Genomic DNA, 16,233 nt, shown 5'->3' with positions numbered 1-16,233 from the left:
GTGAAGTGAAAGCAATTCCGCGTACACTCTGATGAGTGTGGTGTGGTGTCGCAGGCCTAATTTCAGTCCCTTTCCCTTTCCACCCTTTTCTTATGAGAGGATGGGAAGGAAAAGTGGCTTTGACGGTGGAGGGGACGCATAGGAAGGGAAAAAAATAGGCAGTGCTGCAATTGCGGATGTCTATGGGCAGCGGTCGCTTTCCATTTCGGTGGATTCAGACCGCTTGCTCGTTTGCCAACTTACTCGTATATTATATAAAAAAAAAACTAAACCCATATTCGTCATTTATCAAACTAATCTATCGGATTTAGACAAACTATAGTAGTGAATACCACAAAACCGATATATATTTTGACATATAGTTTAAAAGAGCTAATCCGGTATGACCAATAACGTCAAATGTTTATCGTCGATGTTCAATTTCAATTAACCGGTTATCCGGATATATCCGGTTGTGTCCGGTCGTAACCGGTTAACCGGCTCAGTGCCGTGACAAAATTTTAATTAATGCACACGTTTGATTGGTTCCGTGAAAATGAATTGTGAATAATAAACATAGGGTTTAGGGTGACAATGATTTTATCTTTTTATAAGTTACCTATGTAGTTTTTTTTAATTCAGGAAATATTGCGAACTAAAACTCCGCCTGCAAGTTAATTAGATAGCATTGAACGGTGAAGAGATAATAATAAAAATGTAATCGCGTATCACTGATTTTTTTCATACAGACACATTTATTGATTGTATATATTGATTTTTGTTCCGCGTCTCGTTTCAAAATGTTTAAACGATTGTTGCTTTTTAGGTGGAACACCGACAGTTTCCCTGATTGTACACATTTCAATTATCTTGTTTGTTGTGATGATATATTCACTCTATATAGTTCAAGGTCAACGGCAAATATATTTAAAATAAATTTCGTCGCGCGATCTTGAGCTAAACTATTTAACTACGTCGTAGTCTTAGACTCCAAAAATCAAACAAAAAAATGGGACCCACCTGCAAGCATTACCTTTCGGATAAAAAAAGAATTATCAAAATCGGTCCACTAGCGGCGGAGTTATGCCGTTACACACATAAAAAAAAAGAACATACAGACGAATTCAGTACCTTCTTTTGGGAAGTCGGACAAAATACTATAACAGAGTTCGTTAAGGATCAAAAGCGTTGTAATTTATGTTCCATTAATATAAACAGATACAAATTTGTTATTCGAAAAAAAATTTAAAAACTATATTTTCGACTAAAATTCACACCTGACAACGTAAATTCACGAACACTTCTATTTCGGAGTTAAAAGTGCTGAAAGCGAAACCGTAAGTTCGGTCGTTCATTATATCTTAGATAACATGTTGATTTGTAACCACAGTAGTTTTATCCTAGATTTAACGATATCATGGTCACTGTACACGTCAGTCCGAACACCGAACAAACTCGATATTATTGATTGAGAGCGCACAGATGGCGGAGTGCGCGATTTGCACAGTTGTACGAATTTAGAAGTATCGCAAATTGAATTGATATTGAAGTGCCAAAGCGTTGTAGATGTTATTAAAGCGTTTGATTGGTCGAACAACCTTAGTACACGCAAAAAGATTGAAAAATAGAGGAAGCATAATTGACATTTTGCATCACTAACGCCGTCTGTTGATAGTTCCTTAAAACCACATGTCCATATAATCTTTATATACATAAAATAAAATTGGAATGTCTGTAATATCAAAAGAAAAATTCCAGATTTCGGGAAGATGATGTAATTGCGTTACTGATAACCTATATCGAATTTTTTTGTCTGTCTGTCATAAGCCGCGTTTGTTCCGGGAAATCTCCGAAACGGTTGGGCCGATTTTGACCGGACTTTCACTGAAGGTTAGCTGACAGACGGGCATATTATTTTTTTATCTTAATAATGCGTAGACGAAGTCGCGGGAAACAGCTTGTCTATGCTGATATTATAAAGAAGAAAGATTTTTATTTTTGTATGTATTGAAATATCTCAAAAACTATTGGTCCGATTTCAAAAATTCTTACACCATTAAAAAGCTACATCAGTGAGTAACATAGGCTATATTTTTTTATGTTCACGTGGACGAAGTCGCGAGGTAGTTGTAAATAAAATAATCTTCATGAATCTGTCTATTTCAGAGTTAGTTACCTAAAACGAGTATCAAATCCTTTCCAAATAACCTAATATTTAGAGAGATTTATTTATATGTTGCTTCATATTAATGTCTTGAAGGGATAATCTAAAATAGCCAACCCTTATCATCCCTTCGCCTTATTTTTTAGGGTTAACGAAGCGGATTGTAGAGGCGAATGTAATTCTTTTTGCAATAAAGGTTATGCGTAAAAACGAATAAAAAACCATTTAAAACTAATTACGTATTAATTTAACATCTTTTTTTTTATATTTAATAAATCTAAAATGATTGTTTTTTTGTATTTATCTTCCAAATCATCCACTTATGCTTTATAGAGGTCGGCACAGTAAGTACTGCTCCATACATCTCTATCAGCCATCATATCTGAATCCACTCTTTTCTTAAGCATATCCTCACACAATCCATCCATACTTTCTTCGGTCTTCCTCTTCCTTTGTATTTATCCTCCAAATATCATAATTAAAAAACAAAAATTGAAAATAACGCCATCTATTAAAAAAAATATTAAACTAACCCAATTCATTGAACAAACAGTTCAGGTTAGTTCAGGTAAGTTTATTTTAAAAATACCTTTTTTTTATAACCGTCGTATTTTAGATTTTCAATTTAAAACGAGCATACTTTAGCCTGCGATGTCCAGATGTTGTTTAAAAGTTTTCTTAAGCACTGCAGTATATTAGGGTGACCATACCCTACACGTGAGACTTGAGGAATGCCTAAATAAGACATACCTTAGTCAAAAATCCCCTAATGCCCTAAGCGCTTACAAACATAGCTAACACGTTGTGAGAAGGCTTAAGCCATAGTAAGACTAGACTTCAATCACTTTTCTTATGCGTATTGACTACACATTAAATTTACTATTTACTACTAGTTGTTGCTTGCGATTTTGTCCGCATGAAATTAAAAAATAATTAAAAATATAGCCTATGTTACTCACTGATAACGTAGCTTTTTAATGGTAAAAGATATTTTGAAATCGGTCCAATAGTTTGTGAATTATTTCAATACATACTAAAATACAAATCTTTCCTCTTTTATTAGTATATATAAGAAATATAATAGTAGGACTGTCCTGGTTTTAAGAAAATGTGGTGTACCTATTCTCTAAAACTGTAGGTGATACATGGGATTACTTTGGTCCTGGGGGTGGTTAGGTTGCCGGGGGTGTTGGGGGTGTGAGGCTGGGGGCGCGGGGGGCGGCACAAAGCTTCCTTCGTCCGCTTTTAGTCTAATTTTAAATATATCTTCAAGAAGCATATAAATCATTTGAAGAAACGTTTGCAAGGAACATTTCGAGACAGCCTTTTGCATGAAGCTTATAATGGTAGTAGGGTTTGTTGTTAAATGAACGATTTTTAAGACTTCAAGGGTTGAAATTTAATAAAAGGGTTAACTATCTATACTATTATAATAAAGCGTAAACACACTTCTTTGTTGCAAGATGTCAGCAATCACAGCATATTTTTGAATAATTCTTTTTTTAATAAAAAGCCCAACACTTACGTCACGCTTTAGGCTATATATTTTTACGCCATTACACTTAAGGGGTAAATATTTAGGATAAAAACCCTAATGTGAGAAAGAGATTATAAGTTGCTGCCAACATCAAGGAATCAAGATTGCCATAGTAAGGTAATTGGTATTTTGACATTTGCTATTGATAATTTGACAAATGTAAACAGTAATATAAAGTTTTTATAATTTCGGATGAAGCCGCACGAGAACAGCTAGTAGGTAATATAATCTTACTAATGTTATTAACTAGCTTTTGCTCGCGACTCTGCGTGGAATTAAAAAAAACGAAAGTAAGTATCCTATGTGTTCCACTCTCTACATGTATGACAATCTTCGAGATCCGTTTAGTTTAGGATACAGACTAACATACATATAAATTCTCCTATTTATAATATTATTAAGAAGTAAGATAACCTCGCAAATTTTTTTAAAAATTTTATCTCAAAGGTGAAAGGTCAAACTACCTTTGACCGCGTCATGTATGTTCATGGCGTTTGAATAATAAAATAAATACGCCATTCGCACGAAATAACACGCACCCTACGCCTTTCCATACCATTGGCTCCCCCAGGGGATGTTAGGGGTTGTTATATTCAATTATGGAGCGTTTTTAGAGAATTTGACTGGTGCAATATGCACAAATGTTGTAGAAAGATTGATTTTTGTGTGTATAACGAACTATCTATACTTCTACACTATTATAATAAAGCGCAAACACACACTTCTTTGTTGTCTAAGATGTCAGCAATTACAGCATGGTTTTGAATAATTCTTTTTAGCTCTACACTTACACGCTTTAGGCTATATATTTTAACGTCATTAAACTTAGAGCGTTAATTATTTTGGATAAAAACCCTAATGTAGGAAAGAGACCATAAGTTGCTGCCAACATCAAGGAAGCAAGGTTGTCATCATGTCATGTCATTTTGACATTTGCAATTGATAATTTGACAAATGTAAACAATAAAATAAAATTTTCATAATTTCATGCGAATGAAGTCGCACGGGAACAGCTAGTCATAGTATATTTTTGAATAATTCTTGCTTTTAAAAAAGCCCTACACACACGCTTTAAGCTATGAAATATCACGCTATTAAACTTTGAAGGTAAATAATTTAGAAAAAATCCCTCATGCGGGAAAGCGACAAAAACAAGTCAATAGCAAAGAACTAAGATTGCTAGACACTGCAAGAGTTTTTTTTTATAACATAAGGTGGCAAACGAGCAAGCGGCCACAAGCGACCGCTGCCCATAGACATCCGCAATTGTAGATGCGTTGCCTACCCTTATACGACGGAGGAGGAGACGCACATAAAGAGGATATTTTCTGTTCCTATGCATCTCCTCCACTGTCAAATCCACTTCCCCTTTTCAACTTCTCCTTACAAGAAAAGGTTGGTAAAGAGAAAGGGACTTAAATTAGTCCTCCGGCACCACACTCATCAGACGAAACACAGAATTGCTTCCATTTCACGGCTGTCTTCTGTGTGGTCGTGGTGCCCTGCAGTGCTAAGATGTTAAAGCGGGCACTATCACTGTAAACTGTTGTAACTATTGTGCGATTGTCGATTGTTTCGCAGCCAACTGTTTAGTACAACAAAACATAGAGTAGTGTCCCTCCCTATAAGCTTCCTATAATCAAAACGAGACTAAAGTTATGCGATAGTCTAGTCAGAGGTGTACGCGCTTTATTATCCAATGTCATCGACCTTTTATGTCATTTGTGCCGTTGCTTGACAATTGCATAAAAAGTTTTATGTATACAACGAGCTGTTGCCCGCGACTTCGTACGCGTGGTATTAGAAAACATACAAACTATATTAATTACAAAAAGCTACGTATCCCTCGGGAACTGGACATTTCTCGGGGATGAAGCTTATCCCATGTGTACTTCAGACTTTGTTTTATATCCGTGACAAATTTCAATAAGATATGTTGCACCGTTGCAGAATGATCGAGTAAACATTAAAAAACTAAATTAATGAATCCCACGGGAAACTTAACTATTCCCGGGATAAAAAGTAGCCTATGTGTTCTTCCAGACTATGCTCTAAACCTGTGCCAAATTTCATGGAGATCCGTTCAGACGTTTAGGGTACAAACGCTAACAAACATCCATCCATCTAAGCTTTCGCATTTATAATATTTTTAAGTAAGATAAAATAAAGTTTTTTTTTTATTTACGATTGAAGCCGCATGTAAACAGCCAGTTATATAAAATCGCAAACACAAACTCCCAAAGCGTTACAAGAGACCTTGTAAGAAAAGCTTTGTTGCCTTTCTCTAAATCTCCCAAAACCGTTATTCCCTGAAGGAGGAATGTTTTGTACCGAGTATATTGGATTGTGAGGCGTTCGCGTATTGATTCCGACTGAATTTGAAAGAATCGAATTTCTACATAACAATTCGTACGTGTATAGAATTTAACACACGTTATCGGATTCTTGTGATGCCATCTATTGATAAATCCTTAAAACAAGTCAATATAATTGTATTTAAATTAATTGCCAATAGATGTCATTAAATTAAATTTGATTTTTAGAAAATAATTGTTTTTTGTAACAAAAGATGGAGCTTGTTATCAGTAAAATGTTTTTATTATTTTACTAGCTGTTCCCGTGCGGCTTCATCCGCATGAAATTGTAAAACTTTATTTTATTGTTTACGTTTGTCAAATTAGAATTTTTATCGAAAATATTTACCCCCTAAGTTTAATTGCGTGAAAATATATAGCCTAAAGCGTGAAGTAAGTGTAGGGCTTTTTATTAAAAAAAGAATTATTCAAAAATATGCTGTAATTGCTGACATCTTAGGCAACAAAGAAGTGTGTGTTTACGCTTTATTATAATAGTATAGATTACAAGTCAATACACGAGACGGCAATGACTGATATAGTACCTTTCAGAGATAGTACCAGTAAAAAAAATTCTGTTCAATCTCGTTAGGAACTATTGTATAATTCTTGGTGTAAATAATTTTTTTAAACGTTAATTCTTTTAACAAATATAATACACGTAAAATATTTCTTCACCCTCGTTTTACATCAAAGGAACGACATTGGAAAGTTTTAGGGAACTTCTTTCTTTCAATTTTCTTTTGAACGCTTGGAATTTTTGGGGTAACGAAAACATTATTTGAGGTTAGGAGATATTTGTTTTGTGCTTTTATATCGAAAAAAGGTTAGAGACTGCTATTTTTCTGTTACGTTTAACCTATTTTATTGAAAACTGTGAGAAATTAAAATGTAAAAATTGAAAATATTGCCTTATATAAATAGATACGCACAGATAATTTATATTTCTAACAATACATACAAAAATACAAAGTTTTCCTCCTTATCTATACTATTATAATAAAGCGTAAACACACTTCTTTGTTGCCTAAGATGTCAGCAATTACACCATATTTTAAATAATCATTTTTTGAATAAAAAGCCCTACACTTACTTCACGCTTTACGCTATATACTTTCACGCTTAAACTTAAATAAATAAATTGGATAAAAATCCCAATGTGGGAAAGAGACCATAAGTTGCTGCGAACATCAAGATTGCAATAAATTGTCACATGTCATGTCATTTTGACATTTGCAATTGATAAATTGACATATGAAGATAAAATGAAGTTTTTTATACATACCTGCGGATAAAGCCGCATGGGAACAGCTAGTATTAGTATATAAATCAATCAATAATTTAACTAAAGAGTATTTTCCTAACAAAAATAATTATATGAAAAGTTTTATTGAAATATAAACTAACATAATAAAGAGAAAAGATTTTTGTCTATGTATGTAATGTATAAACTCAAAAACTACTGGAGTTATTCAAATAATTCTTTCACCATTAGAAAGCTGAATTCTCACTGAGTGTTATAGGATATTTTTAATACTTAATTTAAAAGTAAACCGATAGCGAAAACTAGTATTAAAAGATCCTATAACATTCAGTGAGAATTCAGCTTTCTAATGGTGAAAGAATTATTTGAATAACTCCAGTAGTTTTTGAGTTTATCTATTACAAACATTTGGATAAAAATAATTATTATTTTTAACTTAAAAAAGAAGACGAAGATAGTGTTCTTTTGACTAAACTATCGCACATATGATTGTCGATTGTTTCGCAGCCAACTCTTTAGTTGCACTAATCGAGTTGAGTACCTCCATATAAGGTCATAGGAATCAAAGCTAGACTAAACAATTGTCCTATAGTTTAGTTAAAAGTGCGCACTCTAAATCATACTAATATTATAAATGTGAAAGTTTAGATGGATGTTTGTTAGAGTTTGTAGCCTAAATGGCTGAACGGTTATCGATAAAATTTTGTAGAGAATAGTCTGGAAGAACACATAGGCTAGTTGCTTTTGTTTTTTTTTTTAAGTTCACGCAGACGGAGTCGCTGGCGAAAGCTAGTATGTATTATAAATGTGAAAGTTTAGATGGATGTTAGTTAGTTTGTATTGTGAAGAGGTCTCGATGATTGATATACTTGTAGAGAATAGTCTAGAACATAGTATACTTACCTTTATTTTTAAACGAGCTGTTGCCCGCGACTTCATTATAGTATTAGAAAACATACAAGCTATATAAATTACAAAAAGCTACGTATCCCGGGAACCGGACATTTCTCGGGGATGAAGCTTATCCCATATGTACTCCAGACTTTGTTTTATATCTGTGCCAAATTTCAATAAGTTGCACCGTTGCAGAATGATCGAGTAAACATTAAAAAACTAAATTAATGAATTCCACGGGAACCATAACTATTCCCGGGATAAAAAGTAGCCTATGTGTTCCAGACTCTAAACCTGTGCCAAATTTCATGGAGATCCGTTCAGCCGTTTAGGCTACAAACGCTAACAAACATCCATCCATCCATCTAAACTTTCGCATTTATAATATTAGTAAGATTCCTTGTAGACAGAGTCGCAGAAGAAAGCTAGTAACATTAAGTACTCGATTCTAATTAACACTAGAATTATACTCAACCGTTAGACGTTTAGATTTATGTGCTCTTGGTAAGATTGGGAGAAATAATTCCTTCTCAGAGTTATTTATTATGTTTACGAGTACTAGTTTAGTTTAACAAGCTGTTAATGTGTGTTTAAGATTTATTGTTACTTAAGTTAACACTTTATTATCCGATAAGAGGGCAATCTTCGCATGCTTCTATCTATACTCTTATAAAACGTAAACATACACTTTGAGGCGTATGACGTCATTAATCACAGCATATTTTTGAATAATTCTTTTTTTAATCAAAACCCTACACATACGTCACGCTTTAGACTATATATTTTCAAGCTATTAAAGTTAGGGCGTAGATAAATTGGAATAATCTTCATGTGGGAAAGAGACTATAAACTACAAGCTGCCAACATTATGGAAGGAAGGTTATTATGGTAACTGTAAATGTCAAAGGCCTTTTTTGTCTGTGCATTTGTAATGTAGAATTTGACAAATGTACACAATAAAATAAGTTTTAATAATTTTACGAGTATGAAGCCGCGCGGAAACAGCTAGAGTTTTAAGTCTACATAAAGACAGACAGCGGGAAGCGGCTTTATTTTTTCTATGTAGTCAAAAGTCACTTATATTTACTTATAAATTCTATCAATAAGTTATAGGAGTGAAACATCCCCTAAAAGAAAATCAATTGGATTTCGAGGGTGGTTTTTATCGTAATTTTCCACCCTCACCACTCAGTATTGTGACTTTATAAACTTACAACCCCCTAACGTCACGACCTGATACAGAGGGGTTGAATTTTTAATATAATTTTAGTTTGTGATTAAACTATAAATGATACTAGATGGCGCTGATAATTGTTTATACTTTTTCTTTCATTTTTAAGTAAAAGCATATTTGTATCAAATAGTAATATTGTAATTGTTTGAATTGCAAAAATAATGTAGATTAAATATCATACTGGCCACTAAGAAAGCAATAGATATAATTTGAAATAAATACAATGAGAATTTTAGGCGCGAAAGATTGAGCAGAATGTGTAGCTTGTAATATGACGACGTTTTTTATTTAAACAAATGCAATTTTACTAAATTTTGTACATAGTGTGTCGTAAATATTGAAAGTTATGATTTTTTGGTGTATTCGTATATATTTTGTTGTTTGTAAAACTTTCGTTTCCTCCGTCATTATTCTTGTCAACTGTGTAATTAAGTGTATGATGTTTGCCTTCTGAATGGATTAAATGACTTTATTATTATGATTATTATTATTAAATAGAGAAAATTTTATCAATGATGCGAAATTTCATTTATACAGTTGTATGTAAAATATTTTTAAAATAGCGCCATCTATTGTAAAGAAATTGACATTTTCAAAACTAAGTACACATTATTTTATTTCTTTTTTTATGTTTTCGTGTTATTATTAGTGTTTTCAGGTTTTTGAAATACAAGGTTATTTTTGTCAGAAATAAAAACAACTAGAATATCATAAAAATATACATGAAAATAACTAACGAGTAACTGAAAATAAGTAGTTAACTATGTTAGTTGAAAAGTTAGTTCATTTAATGCAAACGGTATCGAGTCGAACAAACCAATATTGGTTCAAGTTAGCCGACGCTGAACTAGTTTGAACTTAAGTTACCCTGGGTTACAACTTAAATTGAGACTGGTTAGGTAATTACAGACTTATACATAAATATGTTATCTATACATCTATACTATTATAATAAAGCGTAAACACACACTTCTTTGTTGCCTAAGATGTCAGCAATTACCGCACATTTTTGAATAATTCCTTTTTTAATAAAAAGCCCTACACTTACGTCACGCTTTAGGCTATATATTTTCATGCCATTAAACTTAGGGAGTAAATATTTTGGATAAAAACCCTAATGTGGGAAAGAGACCATAAGTTGCTACCATCAAGGAAGCAAGGTTACCAAGGTTTGTCATCGCCATGTCGTTTTGACATTTGCAATTGATAATTTGACACATATAAATAAAATAAAATTTTCATAATTTTACGCGAATAAAGTCGCATGAGAACAGCTAGTTACATTATAATTAACATGTTAATTCTTGTACTAATACGATGTGTCAAATCCGAACACTTGTGCGACCAATTTTACTCAACGCTGCGCGAAATGAGACGACATCAATAACACGGATCTAACGCCCCGATTACACTGACGGGAATTTTAAACAAACTATTGAGAATTAATATTAAATTGAAACGAGGAGTAAATCTATTTAAACATACTTATAAAGATGTAAATATAATTATAAATAACTAGCCGTTTCTCGTGACTTTGCGTGAAAAAAACATACTTCATACTAATATTATAAATGCGAAAGTTTTGACGGATGGATGTTAGAGTTTGTAGCCTAAACTGTTGAACGGATTTCGATGTAATTTGGTATAGATGTAGAGGATAGTCTGGAGCACATAAGCTACTGGCCTTTGTCTTTTTTTTAATACCAAGCGTACGGAGTCTTTAGAAAGGTGGTATTTAATAAAAACGACAATGTAATATCTAAATAATTTGACAATTATAACGCTCTAATAACACTTATTAAAAAAAACCCGACTTTAAAACATTTAGAAGTGAAAAAATTATGGCGAATAAGATTCGAACTTTGTTATTTCACTTTCTATGTAGTCTATACTTACGTCCATTCTATATGTTTTGTGATATTATATAGTCTATGACATTTTGGAGAAGACGAATCTACTAACAAATCGTTTATCAAAATTGGTTTAGTAGTTTTAAGTCCCTTTCTCTTTACCGCCCTTTTCTTATAAGTGGAAGGGGAAGTGGATTTAACGGAGGAGGAGATGCATAGGACGGGGAAATATCCTTTGTCGGATAAGGGTAGGTAACGCATCTGCAATTTCGGATGTCTATGGACAGCGGTCGCTTCGCCATTTTGGCGGATTACTTGTCTGCCACCTTATGTTATAAAAAAACCATAAAAACTGTACGGGAAAATATTATACGCGTTAAAAGATGCTCCGTTCCACGCCAGTGTAATCAGGGCGTTAGATGTAAGAAAGAGACGGTGATATAGAAGGGGACGGAAAGGTCAGTGGAAGGGAGATCTCCCTATGACCTGTGATATCAGTTTAAATGTCAAATTGGACGCGGACGTCATACGTTTTGATCTTTCAAATTAGTAATATTCCCACGATAGATTTCTGTATGTATCCATTATACGACGTTATACGTTATGAATGACGTCTACCTTATTAGTGGCTTTTGCCCACGACTTCGTCCGCGTGGAAATAAAACGTCTTTAGGATTTTATTTTAATTTGATCCTTGTTAAGAAATTTTATCTATCCTAATGTAGTAAAGAGGAAAGATTTGTTTTTATGTGTTTGAATAACTCAAAAACTACTGGTCCGATTTCAAAAATTTTTTCACCATTAAAAAGCTATGTTATCAGTGAGTAACATAGGCTATTTTTTATTATGTTTTTAATTATACGCTAGCGAATTTGCGAGCAACAGCTGGCATTATAATCATATTTCACACTAATATTATAAATGTGAAAATTTAGATGGATGTTTGTTAGAGTTTGTAGCCTAAACGGCTGAACGGATTTCTATGAAATTTAGTATGAATATAGAGGATAGTCTGGAAGAACACATAGCCTACTCACTTTGTGTTTTTTTTCGACGCAAACGGAGTCGCGGGCGAAACCTAGTAAACTACTAATATTATTTCTGAATACATTTCGTTAAAATGGCGTGACGTTTAAATCTTTTCCGACGTATCGTGCAATGTGAACACACTCTTGCAACCCTATTGACTACAACCAGCCCCTATCGGAACCCTTTGATTTACAACCCCCTTGTCACACAAATTAATAATCAACCCTTGTAATTACGCAAGGGATGTTTTTGTGTAGACATTCTTAATTTATGTAAGAGCATTTCGATTGAAAATCTATCTGTTTCATGTCGTTTTACAATCTAACTCAATGTCAAATTGTAAACCGATATTAGGCATATTTTTATAAAATAGTTAATTAACAGAATAATTCACAATAATTTTAGACAGTACAATATCTTGTAAATACTAAAAAAAAACAATAAATAACATATGAAAATAATTTATCAATTATAATAATACTAGCTTACGCCCGTAACTACGTCTGCGTTAAATTAAAAAAAACAAAAGTGAGTGTGTTATGTGTTCTTCCAGACTATCCTCTACATCTATACCATATTTCATCAAGATCCGTTCAGCAGTTTAGGCTACAAACTCTAACAAACATCCATGCATTATATTACGATGTTAGAAAGATTCTAAAACAGACATTTGTCCATACAATAATTTCTTAAACATCTTACTATGTATATAAATACTATTCGACTATGAATAACTTAAAGTTTCGCAATTAAGTTAGAAACCTAACCTATATTTACTTGCTATAACTTAACCGGAAGCAGGTAAACTAACCTCCCAGTTAACTCAATCCAAACTTACTAACATAATAAAGTTAACCCCTAACTTTATCTTGTAAAATTTGAACTTAACACATGCATCTTTGCAAGGTTTTGATATAACTAACTTCTGCCTGTGACTTCGACCGTGTGTAATTTAAATATATCAGCCCATGTACCAACAAATCTATCAGTATTTCTGAATTCCCTTCTCTAGCATATCTTCAACACAATACATACTTTCCCCTACGTAGTGTACAGTATGTACTCTTACATCTTACTAATATTATAAATGCGAAAGTTTAGATGGATGTTTGTTAGAGTTTGTAGCCTAAACAGCTGAACGGATTTCGATGAAAATTGGTATGGATGCAGAGGATTATCTGGAATAACACATAGGCTACTTTTTATTTTTAAATCCACGCGAACGGAGTCGCGGGCGACAGTTAACACATCATAATATCTAAATCCCTTCTCTAGCATATCCTCTGCAACACTTCTCTTGTACTCCTATAATGGGTAAAAGCTGTATTCGTTTTAAATATTAAATCATCCCCTTTTTCAACTACCCACCTTTCAAACGCAAGTCTAAAGTACACAGGGGTTTTATAATTGAATTAAAAATACCATCAAATCCAAATCGATTTCCTCTTAAGAGAGCTTTCAAAGAAAAAGCTCGGATTATAAAAGCTCTTAAACGCGGTCGGGAGAGATTGAATGAATTTTTATGACTCCTAAATTATTTCCTTGTTTTTAGGTATTTTATTTGCTAACCTTTTTATACAGACAGTTTTAATTGAATAATTGAAGAGTTCTGTTCAGTTAAAATTGTGTAAGCAAAATTTCAACTGATCAGTTCTACTGACAGACAATGTAGTGGTAGAGCCCGTGTAGAGGATTTGTTTAGTTTAGAGAGCCTTTGGAGGGTTAGCTTGTCGTAGAATGACATATTTCTAAATTTAATGGCGGTTTTTAACATCTTGCAAAGAACATTGAATATTCTATCTTAGATAATGTAGCTTTTTTAAAGAATTATTAAACTGGGTCCAATAGTTTTTGGGGTTACCATATTTGTTGCAAGTTACAAATCTACTTATCCTACTCCCGTAGGGTCGGCGCAACAGGTTTTTGTCCTCCAAATAACTCTATCATACCTCATCTCAGTCATCACTCCCTTCTTGATCATGTCACCTTTTACGCAATCCATCCGTGTCCCATCTCTTTCTATTCTTACAAATCTATACATTGAAATAATTAAAAAAAAACTACTGATTTCAAAAATTCTTCAAATAACAAAAAGCTACGTTATTACTGAGTAACATAGGTAGTTTAGTAAGTTTTTTTATAATTAAACGTGGACCAAGTCACAAGCAACAGCTAGTCTACTAATAATAAAGAGGAAAGATTTGCTTTTTTATGCATTGAAATAACTCAATAACTACTGTGCCAATTTCAAAAACTCTTTCACCAATAAATAACAAGTTATCACTGAGTAACATAGGCTATATATTTCAAATTTATTTCAGTGCGGACAAAGACGCGGGCAACAGCTAGTATGTTATAAAAATGTTGTACAGTGAAGTGGATATTTCATTATAAAAATAACAATCTTTTCTTTATATTACAAATTGCTTTCCCTTTTCTGACTATCTTCCATGTTATGGTTCCCTCGGGAAATAGTCCATTCCCTGACCCACAGACGCGTCGATATTACAAGACCACAATCTTTGTTATATCCCTTTCATCACTATTAGGAGTCATAGAGACAGCAAATATCTGTCATAAAAATTGGGATTTATTTACAATAGAAAAAGTTTCTCTTTTATTAACTTCGTCACTTAAAATTAAATGTCTAATGGTGAAAGAATTTTTAAAATCAAACCATTACGTTTTGAATTTATTCTATTATAATGAAGCGTAAACACACACTACTTTGTTGCCTAAGATGTCAGCAATTACACAATAATTTTGAATAATTCTTTCTTTACGAAAAAGCCCTACACTTACCTCACGCTTTAGGCTATATATTTTCACGCCATTAAACATAGGTGGTAAATATTTTGCATAAAAACCCTAATGTGGGAAAGAGACCATAAGTTGCTGCCAATATTAAGGAAGCAAGATTGCCAAGGTTTGTAATGACATGTCATTTTGACATTTGTAATTGATAATTTAACAAATGTAAATAATAAAATAAAGTTTTTATAATTCCATGCGGATGAAGCCGCGTGGGAACAGCTAGTTATTTCAAAACATAAATACAAATCTATTCTTCTCTATGTTAGTATAGTTAAAATGGGATTGTCAAAGATATTATAGTACAAAACACTACTAAAAAATAAATAAAGTTTTACAAACTGTTTAAAAAAGCTTCAGTTCTATAAAATTTCTTTCAAGTTTTTCTAGAATAAGGACGTCTTGACCGTTACCTTTTCTTTGACGGATGAAAACCACAGAGTAAATAAAGACTTCGCGTAAGGCTTTAGAAATACGGAACAAAGAACACTGTAATTATAAAACGTTTCTCTTCACTGTAGAACTCGACTGTTTTCTGTCTCTATTTAATCAAAGAGAATGTAAGGGACAGAACATTGCAGTCCTACCAATAGATGTCGCTATCTGACCTGTCAAAGAGCAAAAGTATCAAAGAGTATAGTTAATTTGATTTTTTTTTGTTGTTTCTTTGTTGAATAAATAATCTATGATTGCTGGTTGTAAGGCGGGAAAACATTTCCAATGTTATGGCGTAGCTACGATGTCAGTTACTGTTTGATTGTTTTATTTTTAAATTCAGTTTTAGAAGACGACTAGTCAATTATTAAGTAACTATACAATACTAGCTGTAGCTCGCAACTGCGTCTGCGTGGACTTAAAAAATATAGCCTATGTTACTCACAGATAAATTACCTTTCTATCGGTGAAAGAATTATTCCTAGCATTTGCTCGCGACACTGTTCGCGTGGAATTAAAAAAAACAAATGTAAGTAGCCTATGTTTTCTTCCAGACTATCCTCTACATCTATACCAAATTTCATCCAAATCCATTCAACAGTTTAGGCTACAAACTCTAACAAACATCCATCTAAACTTTCACATCTTACTAATATTATAAATGCGAAAGTTTAGATGGATG

The 16,233-nt window shown here is 33.0% G+C and overlaps 1 protein-coding gene across 1 annotated transcript in view; it reads right to left on the bottom strand.

The window, feature by feature from the left end:
* LOC106106960 (lachesin-like) overlaps positions 1–16,233 on the bottom strand; it is a 96,574-nt gene that overhangs the window by 34,063 nt on the left and 46,278 nt on the right. The window lies entirely within an intron of this gene.

This window comes from Papilio polytes, unplaced genomic scaffold (assembly GCF_000836215.1).
Source record: "Papilio polytes unplaced genomic scaffold, Ppol_1.0 DF824492.1, whole genome shotgun sequence".
Taxonomy (NCBI): Eukaryota; Metazoa; Arthropoda; class Insecta; order Lepidoptera; family Papilionidae; genus Papilio; species Papilio polytes.
Note: the sequence above shows the minus strand (reverse complement) of the source record. Positions and strands in the feature narration are given on the sequence as shown.